The sequence below is a fragment of the Petaurus breviceps genome, unplaced genomic scaffold (genome assembly GCF_028583685.1).
Source record: "Petaurus breviceps papuanus isolate PSGF00001 unplaced genomic scaffold, PetGlider_PUasm1.0 90847, whole genome shotgun sequence".
Taxonomy (NCBI): domain Eukaryota; kingdom Metazoa; phylum Chordata; class Mammalia; order Diprotodontia; family Petauridae; genus Petaurus; species Petaurus breviceps.
In genome coordinates this window covers 7,903,997-7,914,961 of record NW_027187360.1, presented here as the reverse complement: position 1 = coordinate 7,914,961, position 10,965 = coordinate 7,903,997, and the positions used below count along the sequence as shown (strand labels likewise).

At 41.0% G+C, this 10,965-nt stretch overlaps 1 pseudogene; it reads right to left on the bottom strand.

Annotated features, from left to right (window-relative positions):
• Window positions 1-5,474: 5,474 nt before the first annotated feature.
• Window positions 5,475-6,427, bottom strand: LOC138149326 (prohibitin 1 pseudogene; annotated as a pseudogene).
• Window positions 6,428-10,965: the final 4,538 nt, after the last annotated feature.

The following is a 10,965-nucleotide window of genomic DNA, read 5'->3' as shown; positions in this document are numbered from 1 at the left end:
TTAAATCTAAAATTATTGATGTCTTTTGTTTCTACATCACAGTCATTTCTGGAGATTCTCCTTTCCTTCACATCTGTCCATCCCCTCCCAGTGAGCCTTCTTTGGTAAGCAAAAAAGTTAAGCCAAAGTTGATCAACACAAAGATCATCACAAGTGTAAGAAACATTCCACACCCACAGTACCCCACCCCTCTAATGAAAGGAGAATGATTTCATTTTTTCTCCAGGGCCAAGACTGGTCATTTTAAGGTATTTAAAAAAAAAAAAAGAATCTCTACCTACTCTTTGGAGAAGAGGCAGAAGTAACTAGCAGTTGGCCAATGTCCCCTGAGGGGGAGTTGAGACAGAGTCAGAACTCACAGGACCAGTGCTGTTAAGGAGCCATTATGCAGACAATGTTCTACCATCAGACTTTGAGACTTTACCTGAGCATTAGATCATAATGTACTAATGACATTATCTTGAAATTATCTCAGTCAGGTCAACCTTACATGGGAGTTTGCTGGCATTTAGGGCCATATCAGCAAACTGCTTTGGTGTGAGTTCTATCAGTGGAATGAAAAATGCCCATGGGCATCAGAGGCAGAGAAGGAAAAAGCAAAATTAAAAGTCTGGGAGACAGAGCTGGGAAAGATGGAAGGAGGTGAGGTCAAGAGTTGCCTTGGGTAGCCCCTCACTGATACCAAAGCTGTGGGTGGATGTCACCTGTCCTGGTGCCTTCTGGGTGGGATGGATGTTTTCAGCTAAGAGGTATACTTTGAAATGGTAGCTTAAAGTTTCTCACTGTTGCAGGAAACCACTAGAATTTGACTCTGTTGTTTTTCTTTTCTTTTTTTTTTCTTTTTGGAGGGCAACTGGGGTTAAGTAACTTGCCCAAGGTTACAAGGCTAGTATTTTTGTGTGGGTGTTAAGTGTCTGAGGCTGGAACCAAACTCACCTGGGCCAGCACTTTACTCACTAAGCCACCTAGCCGCCCCTGACACTGTTGTTTTTCTAAGAATTCATTGTAATTTTTCACTAGCCATTCTTTAACTTTGGATTTAATTTTATTCTCACATAGATAATCTTTTTTTCTTGTTTAAATTACAAGTGCCTTCCTTTTTATGATGTTCCTAGTGTCTGATGGACTAGCTTAGGAGGCTTCTGGCTGATGATGTCTCAGTGGGACCTGGTTGTTTAAACAGGGGTTTGAGTTATGAAGGTCTCTCTTTCCCTTTATCTTGATGTAGTATTTTGATTTTGCTGAAGGTAGAAGGCTTTCAAAGTTTAACTGAAAAGCCCCACATATATCCTCAGACACAATGATAGTGTTTTCAGTAGAGTTGACTGAGAAGAAGTTAGTGAGAGAGTACAAATATATACCCCGACTCAGAAGGTTTAATGAAATACAAGTCAAATCCTGAAACAAGCCCTACAAAAACAGTTAAAATGCTCAACAGAACAAAAAGGTGGCCATGTCACTATACTTGTTTCAGAAAATATTTAACCCAGCAAAACTGGGCTTCATCTTAATAGGATTTAGTTTGTATACTCTGATTCTTCCTTGCCTCCCTCCTAGCTTTTCTTACCTTTCTCCTGATAGAGTAGGATATTTGGGAAGCCTGAATTTAGGGTTTGCCTTTGGAAAAATCATTATCTTTCCCCCTAAATCTTTTCCTCCTCCTAGCTTGCCTGATTCTGTTGGGGGCACCACTGACAGTCTCCCCTAGGTTCACTACCTTGGAAATACCCTCAGCTCTTTACCCTTCCTCACTCCTACCTCCAAACAAGTGCCAGGTCTTACTGATTTTACCTTCACACCATCTCACATCTATCTCTTCCTCTCCATTCACTCACCACTACTCTACTTCAGGCTCTTATTGTCTTTCTTTCCTAGTCTAATGTAATTATCTTGTAATTGGTCACCTTTCTTCCCATCTATCACCCATGCAATCCAATCTCCCTGCAACTGCCAAAATTGTCTCCCCAAAGCACAGATCTGATCATACCACTCCCCTGCTTAGGTATTTTCAAAGACTCCTTAATGCCTCTGTTATTCTCCATTCTCTTCACTTACCCCTCTGCCTTACAATGGTCTCTTCTTTAGAGTCAGGAAGAAAAGTAATTCTTTAGTTCAGTCAACAACATTTAAGTGCCTTCTATGAGCTAAGCACTACAATAGATGTGGGGTTGGAGGAGGGGAGGGAAATAGGATAAAATGCCATCCCTGTCCTCAGTGAACTTACATGCTAATGTAAGGTCAGAGGTGGTAATGCAACATGTATATAGGTATATAGGTGTAAGTCAATTTGAGGAGGGAGAGATGGAGAACATACAAGTTTTTCTATGAGATGTGACACCTGAGATGAGCCTTCAAGAAAGCTAAGGATCCTAAGAGGAAGACATGAGGGGGAAGTGCATTCCTGTCATGGGTAGCAGCAGTCTATCCAAAGGCATGGAGATGGTGATGAGGTATGGGCTCTGGGAGCCCCCTTGAGCTCTCCTTGAGTCCTGAGCTCTCCTTGAGTCCTGGAGGTACAGGCTCTTGAACTCTGATTAAATCATCTCATTTGATGAGGCATTTGCATGAGGCAAATCTGTTACTAGAATTCCCACCCTTGAGCCTATCAAAGTGTCATCCACCCTTGAACTGGCCTAGCCCACCATTGTTTGTGGTCTCCAGGTGGCCTCCAGAAACTTCCCACCCTTAATCACTCATTGACCTCATTAACTCCTCCTGAAGACCCTCTCTAAACTCCTCCTCTAGACCACCCCTAGATTCCTCCCACAATCTCCTGTATATAAGACCCTATCCTGTCTTCATGTTTGTAGAATGATAGAATGACCATAGAATGACCTAGCACAGACTTACTCTGTGTCTAATACAAGCAAACTTTTAATAAACTTTACTTTTATTTGGCTGAGAGAAGACTTGAGTCCAATTCATTCAGCAGGATCCAGCGTGTTGGTATTTTGGGGTCTCCAGAGCAACCCTAACCCTCTTTATGGGTGACCTCTTCAATGGGAGATGAAATTCTGAGTTCAGGGAAGGGCAAGTAAATCCAGTTTGTTTGAAACTTATAGTGTGTAAAAGGGAGTAATATGAAATAAGCCTGGAAAGGTAGACTGGAGTTAGATTGTGAAAGAATTTAACTATCAAATTGAGAAGCTTATGTTTTGTATTAGAAGTTGTAGGAACTCTTGGAAAATTCCTGAGCCAGATTCCTATATATTTCTAATGAAATCCAACAGCAAGAGATAGAAAGAGAAATCCCATTTAAAGTTACTGTAGACATTATAAAATATTTGGGAATCTACCTGCCAAAGCAAACCCAGGACCTATATGAACACAACTACAAAACACTTTTCACACAAATAAAGTTAGATCTAACTAATTGGAAAAACATCAATTGCTCATGGCTGGGTTGAGCTAATATGATAAAAATGACAATTTTACCTAAATTAAATTATGTATTTGGTGCCATACCAATCAATCAATCTACCAAAAAATTACTTTATAGAGCTAGAAAAAATAGTAACAAAATTCATTTGGGAGAACAAAAGGTCCAGAATATCAAGGGAATTAATGACAAGAAATGCTAGGGAAGGTGGCCTAGCCATACCAGATTTTAATCTGCATTATAAATCAGCAGTCATTAAAACTACTTGGTACTGGTTGAGGAATAGAGTAGTAGATCAATGGAATAGATTGGGTACATGAGACCCAGCAGTCAATGACTATAGTAATCTACTGTTGGATAAACCCAAAGACCCCAGTTTTTGGGATAAGAACTCACTATTTGACAAAAACTGCTGGGAAAACTGGAATGTAGTATGACAGAAACTGGGCATAGACCATTATCTAACACTGTATACCAAAATCAAGTCTAAATGGGTGCATGATCTAGGTATAAAGGCTGATACCGTAAGCAATCTGGGAAAGCAAGGAATAGTTTACCTGTCAGATTTATGGAGAAGGGAGGACTTTATGACCAAACAAGAGTTAGAGAGCATTATAAAATGCAAAATGGATAATTTTGACTACATTAAATTGAAAAGTTTTTGTACAAAGCCAATGTAACCAAGATTAAGAGGGAAGTAGGAAATTGGAAAAGAATTTTCACAACCAATGTCTCTGACAAAGGCCTCATTTCTAAAATATACAGAGAATTGAGACAAATATATAAAAATACAAGTCATTTCCCCAAATGATAAATGGTCAAAGGATATGAACAGGCAGTTTTCAGAGGAAGAAATTAAAGATATCTACAAGCATGTGAAAAAATGTTCTAAATCACTATTGATTAGAGAAATGCAAATTGAAACAATTCTGAGGTACCACATCTCACCAATCAGATTGGTTAAGATGACAAAATAGGAAAATGATAAATGCTGGAGAGGATATGGAAAAATTGAAACACTAATGCATTGTTGGTGGAGTTGTGAACCGATTCAGTCATTCTGGAGAGCAATCTGGAACTATGCCCAAAGGGCTATAAATAATTTCATACCCTTTGACCCAGCAATACCTCTTCTAGGGCTGTATCCCAAAGAGATCATAGAAGTGGAAGGAAGACCCATATGTACAAAAATGTTTATAGCATCTCTTTTGTGGTGGCAAAGAATTGGAAATTAAGGGGATGCCCATCAGTTGGGGAATGGCTGAACAAGTTGTTGCATATGCATGTTATGGAATACTATTGTGCTATAAGAAACGAGGAGAAGATGGACTTCATATTTACCTGGAGCAAACTGATGCTGAGAAGAGCAGAACCAGGAGAAATTTGTACACAATTATAGACACAACGTATGTCTGACAACCAACTTTGTTAGACTGGACTCCTCAGCAATGCAAGGTTATAAGACAACTCCAAAAGACTCATGATGGAAAGAGATGTCTACATGCAGAGAAAGAACTAGAAAGAACAGAGTCTGAATGCAGACTGAAGCAAAATATCTGCTCCCTTTTTTTGTTTGGTTTTGTTTTCTCTTTCCCATTGTTCATTCCATGAGTTACAATCCTTCTTTACAAGCTGACTAATGTCTAATGTGAAAGTATTTGCAGATCGTATACTTGATTGCATGCCACCATGGGGGGAGGGGGAAGAGGGAGAGAAAATTTGAAACTCAAGGGATAGTGGAACTGAATCTTGTAAACTAAAAGTAAACAAAGAAATTTATAAAGACCAAAAAAAAAAAAGGACATTCCTGAGCTGGGGAACAGCATGATCAGATCTGTGCTTTTGGGGAGATAGTTTTGGCAGTTTTGTGGTGAATGGATTGCATGAGTGATAGATGGGAAGAAAGGTGATTAATTACAAGGTAATTATATTAGTCCAGGAAAGAGGCAATAAGAGCCTGAAGTAGAGTGGTAACTATGGGAATGGAGAGGAGGAGATAGATGTGAGATGATGTGGAGGTAGAATCAATAAGACTCGGCACCTTTTTTTTTTTTTTTTGAACATCCCAAAATGACTTTAATTTTATTTCCTTTGCTTAAGCCAAATCATTAAATCTCACAGTGATTTTGGATGGGGGGACAAGGAGAAGGCTGTGGATTAAATCATGGCCGAGTGGGGTAGGATCAGTGGGGCCACAGGCCTCACTGGGGAAGCTGGAGGTGATGTTCTGAGATCGGGAAAGCTGGTATGCGATGTCCTCTGCAGCTTCCAGCTCTATTAGGCCATCTCCCGCTGTGGCCAATGAATTAGCAATCAGCTCGGCTGCTTTGGAGTCACCCTCAGCTGAGATGATGGCTGCTTTCTTCTGTTGCTCAGCCTTTTCCACTACAAATCTGGCCCTCTCTGCTTCCTGCTGAGCTACCTGTTTGGCTTCTACTGCCTCTGTGAACTCCTTTCCAAAGGTCAGATGCATCAAAGAAACGTCATCTAGGATGAGCCCAAAGGTTGCTGCTTGCTTTGTGGGGTCATTGCTCACTTGCCTGGAGATTAGTTCTCTCTGGGTGATCAATTCTCCTGCATCAAATCGAGCTACCACTGACTTGAGGATGTCAGTTGTTATGGATGGTAACACCCGTTCGTGGTAGTGCTCACCAATGCTGGTGAAGATTCGGGGCAGCTGATTGGCAACAGGTTGGAAGAGAATATGTAGAGTGATATTGACATTCTGTAAATCCTTGCTACCAGTGATTACTGGGACATTCCATGGCCAGGAACGGCAGTCAAAAAATAATTGGTTTTTGTAACCATGGGATGAGAAAATGAGTCCCTTCCCCTACGACAATGTCTTGGACTTCACGGAGCCTATCAAAGATGACAGCTCTGTGGCCAGCATCCACATTATGTAGAGCAGAGTTGACAACACCTCCTACAATAGCTAAGCCCAGGCCAAATTTGCCAACAGCTTCAAACAGTTTAGCAGCCATGTCTCCTTCAAATGGTCTTGGTCTTCTGCCCTCTCAGACTGTGTCTGCGTCGGGCCCCTCCTTCCCTTCCAACTTGGCACCTTTTTGCGTGTGGGAGTGAGGAAGAGTAAAGAGTTGAGTGTATTCCAAGGTGGTGAACCTAGAGGAGACTGTTGGTGGTGTCAGCAGAAACAGGCAAGTCAGGGCAAAGAGAAGATGTAGAGGGAAAGAGAATAAATTCCATTTTGGGCATGTTGAGTTTGAGGTATCCAGTGGGCAGCTGGGGACTTTGGTTCCGGAAAGAGATAAAGGCTCTGTTTAACCTATTCCCAGTAAAGTGTTAGAGGCATTTCATAGGAAGAGTACAGAAATGGGGGCCAGGTGACCAGGATGCTCATGTTACCTTCCACCACTCCCTGTGTGACTCAGCCAAGTCACTTCCATTCTCTGAGTTTTAGTTTGTCTCGCTGTCTCCCGGGTAGAATAAGAAAATCAAGTTAGATTATCTAAGAGTTCCTGAGTCCTTCCAGAACAATTTACATTTAAATTTTTTTTTCTTTTTTGGAGGGGGGAAGGCAGGGCAATTGGGGTTAAGTAACTTACCCAAGGTCACACAGCTAGTAAGTGTTAAGTGTCTGAGGTCTAGTTTGAACTCAGGTCCTCCTGACTCCAGGGGTGGTGCTCTATTACTGCACCACCTAGCTGTCTCTAAAACAATTTACATTTTAAAAGAGAAAGATGAAGAGAGGTTTCTTAAAGGATTATTAGTGGAATTTCAGATAGCAGAGGTAGAAAGATTTGGAGACTGCTCCCTAAGGTAAGGTGTGACTGTCCTCCAGACTACTAGGTTGCCTGTTTCTAATGCCAGTCCTGCTAGTGTTCAAATACTAACATACTTTGAAAGACTCATGACTTTATATGTATTACTACTCCTTCTACCTATGCAAACTGCAGTCCTCCAAGCCTTTGGAGATGTTCTTTATGAGTTGCTGTGGTGAAAGACCTTCACTTCTTGGTGGCCAAGCAAGGAGAAGTCTCTTTGTGTTTACCCTTTCCAGTTTTTGCAGGATCTGCAAGAGAACACATTTTCCAGTCACAGCTTTTGAGAATTCAGTCACAGGAATCTTCGCTCCTCTATTCTCAACTTTGCCATGGGGGGAGGAGTTTGGGGGAAGCTAGAAGGGTAAGCATTTTTCATCTCTACCTTCCCCTACCCGTTTTAATTTTAGAAGAGACTATATGTCAGTATTTATTCTGTATATATTTATAAATGAGAAAGGCAAAATGGTATGGTGGATAGCTGGCCTCAAAACCAGGAAGACAGTTTCACTTCCCTCTCTGACACATACTGGCTGTTTGATTCTGCCTGGACAAGTCATTTAACCTCACAGTGTTCTAGATAACTCTCTAAATTGCAGATAAGTGCCAACCTGCATTGGTACAGGCAATTTCCATAATCTGAGTTCAGTATGGGTGTCTTCTGTCTGCACAGCTAGTCTATCACTTCTTGCTACCACCTCATAATCAGCCTCCTCAGTTAAGCAGACCTCAGACCTTGCCCATGTTAGTTCCTTGAGCCCTCAAGTCTCCTGCTTGGTGCACCATGCCTCCTGAGGAAAGGCCAAGTCAGCCATCTTCCATCTGTCCCAAAGCAACCACTTCCATCTGTACCAGCACTAGTCATGTTCTACCTCCTACTGCCAGCCCAATCTCCAAAATGGGATGCGGAGAAAGTCCAGTGTAAACAACAACCTTCCCTTCAACTCTCATCTTTCACTAAGGGGTCGGAGAGTGGTACCTTCCACTCAGTGATGATCATCTTCACACTTGCTATGCTCTTTACAAGCCAGTGTCTCTGAACTTGTGTAGTCATCTATCATACAAACCACATTCCACATCACCTATCACCTGCCACAGTTTCAACCTAACTTTACCCAGCTGCTTCTCTGTGCTCTCTGGAATACCTGTTCCATAGATAACACACTTCCCTTCATGTTAAATCTTTTCCTCTCCCACTCCTTCCGTTTGCTAGCTATTACTGAAAACTTCCCTCACAACTCCCCAGTTACTGGCTCCCTGGCCATGCTTTTCATTATGGGTTGAACCTTCACTTGTCCTTGACTCACTGCTCGAGGTTGGAGAATTGGAATACTCCTTGCTCTCTCCTACCCCTTCCAGCTTCTCCCCCTACCTCCATCACTCATTAACTTCTTCTTCTTTGAGGTTCATGCTATTCATGTCTACCACCCCATCAAAATTATGGTAGCTATTGTCTAAAGACCCCCAGGTCACTTCCCTTCCTTCCTCTATGAGTTCAGTACATACCTCATAATTTTTTTCTCCACCCAAACTCCTGTTCTTATACAGGGATTTTTCAACGTGCATATTGATTTTTGTTGTCCAAAAATTTAATTTTTTAAACTTAAATTTATTTATTTTTAGTTTTCAACATTCACTTCCATACTTCTAAATTTTCTCCACCTTTCACCCTTCCCTAATATAGCATTTGATCAGATATAGGCTCTACATATACATTCTTATTAAACATATTTTCATATTTGTCATGTTGCATAGAAGAATTAGAAATAATGGAAGGAACCATGAGAAAAAAACAAAACAAAAAGAGCAAATAGTATGCTTGAATCTATATTCAGACTCCATATTTCTTTTTCTGGATATGAATGGCATTTTCCATCATGTGTCTTGGAGTTGTTTTAGGTCCTTGCATTTCTGAGAAAAACTAAGTCTATAAATGTCAGTCATCACACAATGTGGCTGTTACTGTGTATAATGTTCTCCTGGTTCTGTTCCCTTCACTCAGCATCAGTTCATATAAGTCTTTCCAGGATTTTCTGAAGTCTGCCTGCTCATCATTTCTTTTAGCAGAGCAGTATTCTGTTATGTTCATATATCACAACTTGTCCAGTCATTCCCCAATTGATGGGCATCCCCTCAATTTCTAGTTCTTGGTCACCACAAAAAGAGCTGCTATAAATATTTTTGTACATGTGGGTCCTTTTCCCATTTGTATGATCTCTTTGAAATACAGACCTAGAGGTTGTATTGCTGAGTCAAAGGGTATGCACATTTTTATGGCCATTCTTATTTGGTATACTACAAATTTATGTTATGCAATCTTAATTGGGTCCTCACTGCTGCTGGGCGATCCTATTATACCTCCCTTATCAACTCACTGTCCTACTCCCTACAGCGGCTCCTCCAAACCTTTTCATCCTTCCTCAAATCTCTTGTAGTTCCCCTTCACCCTGCTCTCTCAGCTAAAAACCTTCCCTCATATTTTAGAGGAAAAAATCAAGACCATTTGCTGTGAACTCCCAATTCTACCCTCTTTCTTATCTCCTATCACTCAGGTGCCTTCTGCTACTATCTTCTTCACCCCTGTCTCACATGATAAATTGGCCTTACTCCTTACCAAGGCTGACCCCTCTACTTGTTCAAGTGATTGCATCCATACCATCTCCTCCAATAGTTTACCTCCTCTATGATCTCCATTCTTTCATTTCATTTCTTTTCTTTTTTTTTAAGCAATAGGGGTTAAGTAACTTGCTCCAGGTTACACGGCCAGTTATTTCTGAGTGTGGGTACTAAGTGTCGGAGCCCGGATTTGATCCCCAGGTCATACCGACACTGGAGCCAGTGCTCTTACTTGCTGAGCCACCTGGCCGCCCCTCTTTCACTTATTTTCAATTTCTCCTATACTGGCTCATTTCCTACTGCCTACAAATATACTCATATCTTCTCTATTCTGAAAAGACCCTCACTTGATCCTCCCATTCCCACTGTTTTCCTCTTCTGTCCTTTATAGATGTACTCCTTGAAAAGGCTATCTATAACAGGTGCCTCTATTTTCTTTCCTCTCACTCTTTTCTTAACCCCTTATAATTTGGCTTCTCATTTTATCATTCCACTAAAATGGCTCTCTCCAAAGTTACTAATTATCTCTTAGTTGTCAAATTCAATGGCTTTTTTTCAATCCTCATTTTCCTTGATCTCTCTGTGGCCTTTAACACTATTGGTCATTGTCTCTTCCTTGATAATTTCTTCTCTCTAGGGTTTCAGAACACTATTCGCTCCAGGTTTTCCTCCTATGTATCTGAATGCTCCTTTTCTGTCTTCTTTGTTGGTTCTTCCTCTAGATCATGCCCCCTAACCATAGGTGTCTCTCAGGATTCTCTCCTGGAACCTTCTTTCTCTGTTACTACTTCACTTGGTGATGTCATACATTTAACTACCATCTCTATGCTAACGATTCTCAAATCTACCTAACCCGCTCCAATCTCTCTGCTGACCTCCAATCTCCCATCTACAACTTTCTTTCAGACATTTGAACCTGGATGTCTAATAGACATCATAAACTCAATTGAATTCATTGTCTTTCTCCCTAAACTTACTATTACTATAGAATAATATAGAATATACTATATACCAACCTTCCAGTTCCTCAGACTTTCAATGTAGGAGTCATCCTGGCTTTCTCACCATCTCTCCCCTTCCCCCCGCCCCCCATATATCCATATCCCCATTGCCAAGCTTGTTGATTTCACCTTTGTAGCATCTCCCAAATATAGTCCTCCTTTTTGTCCTCTGACACTAATACCACTG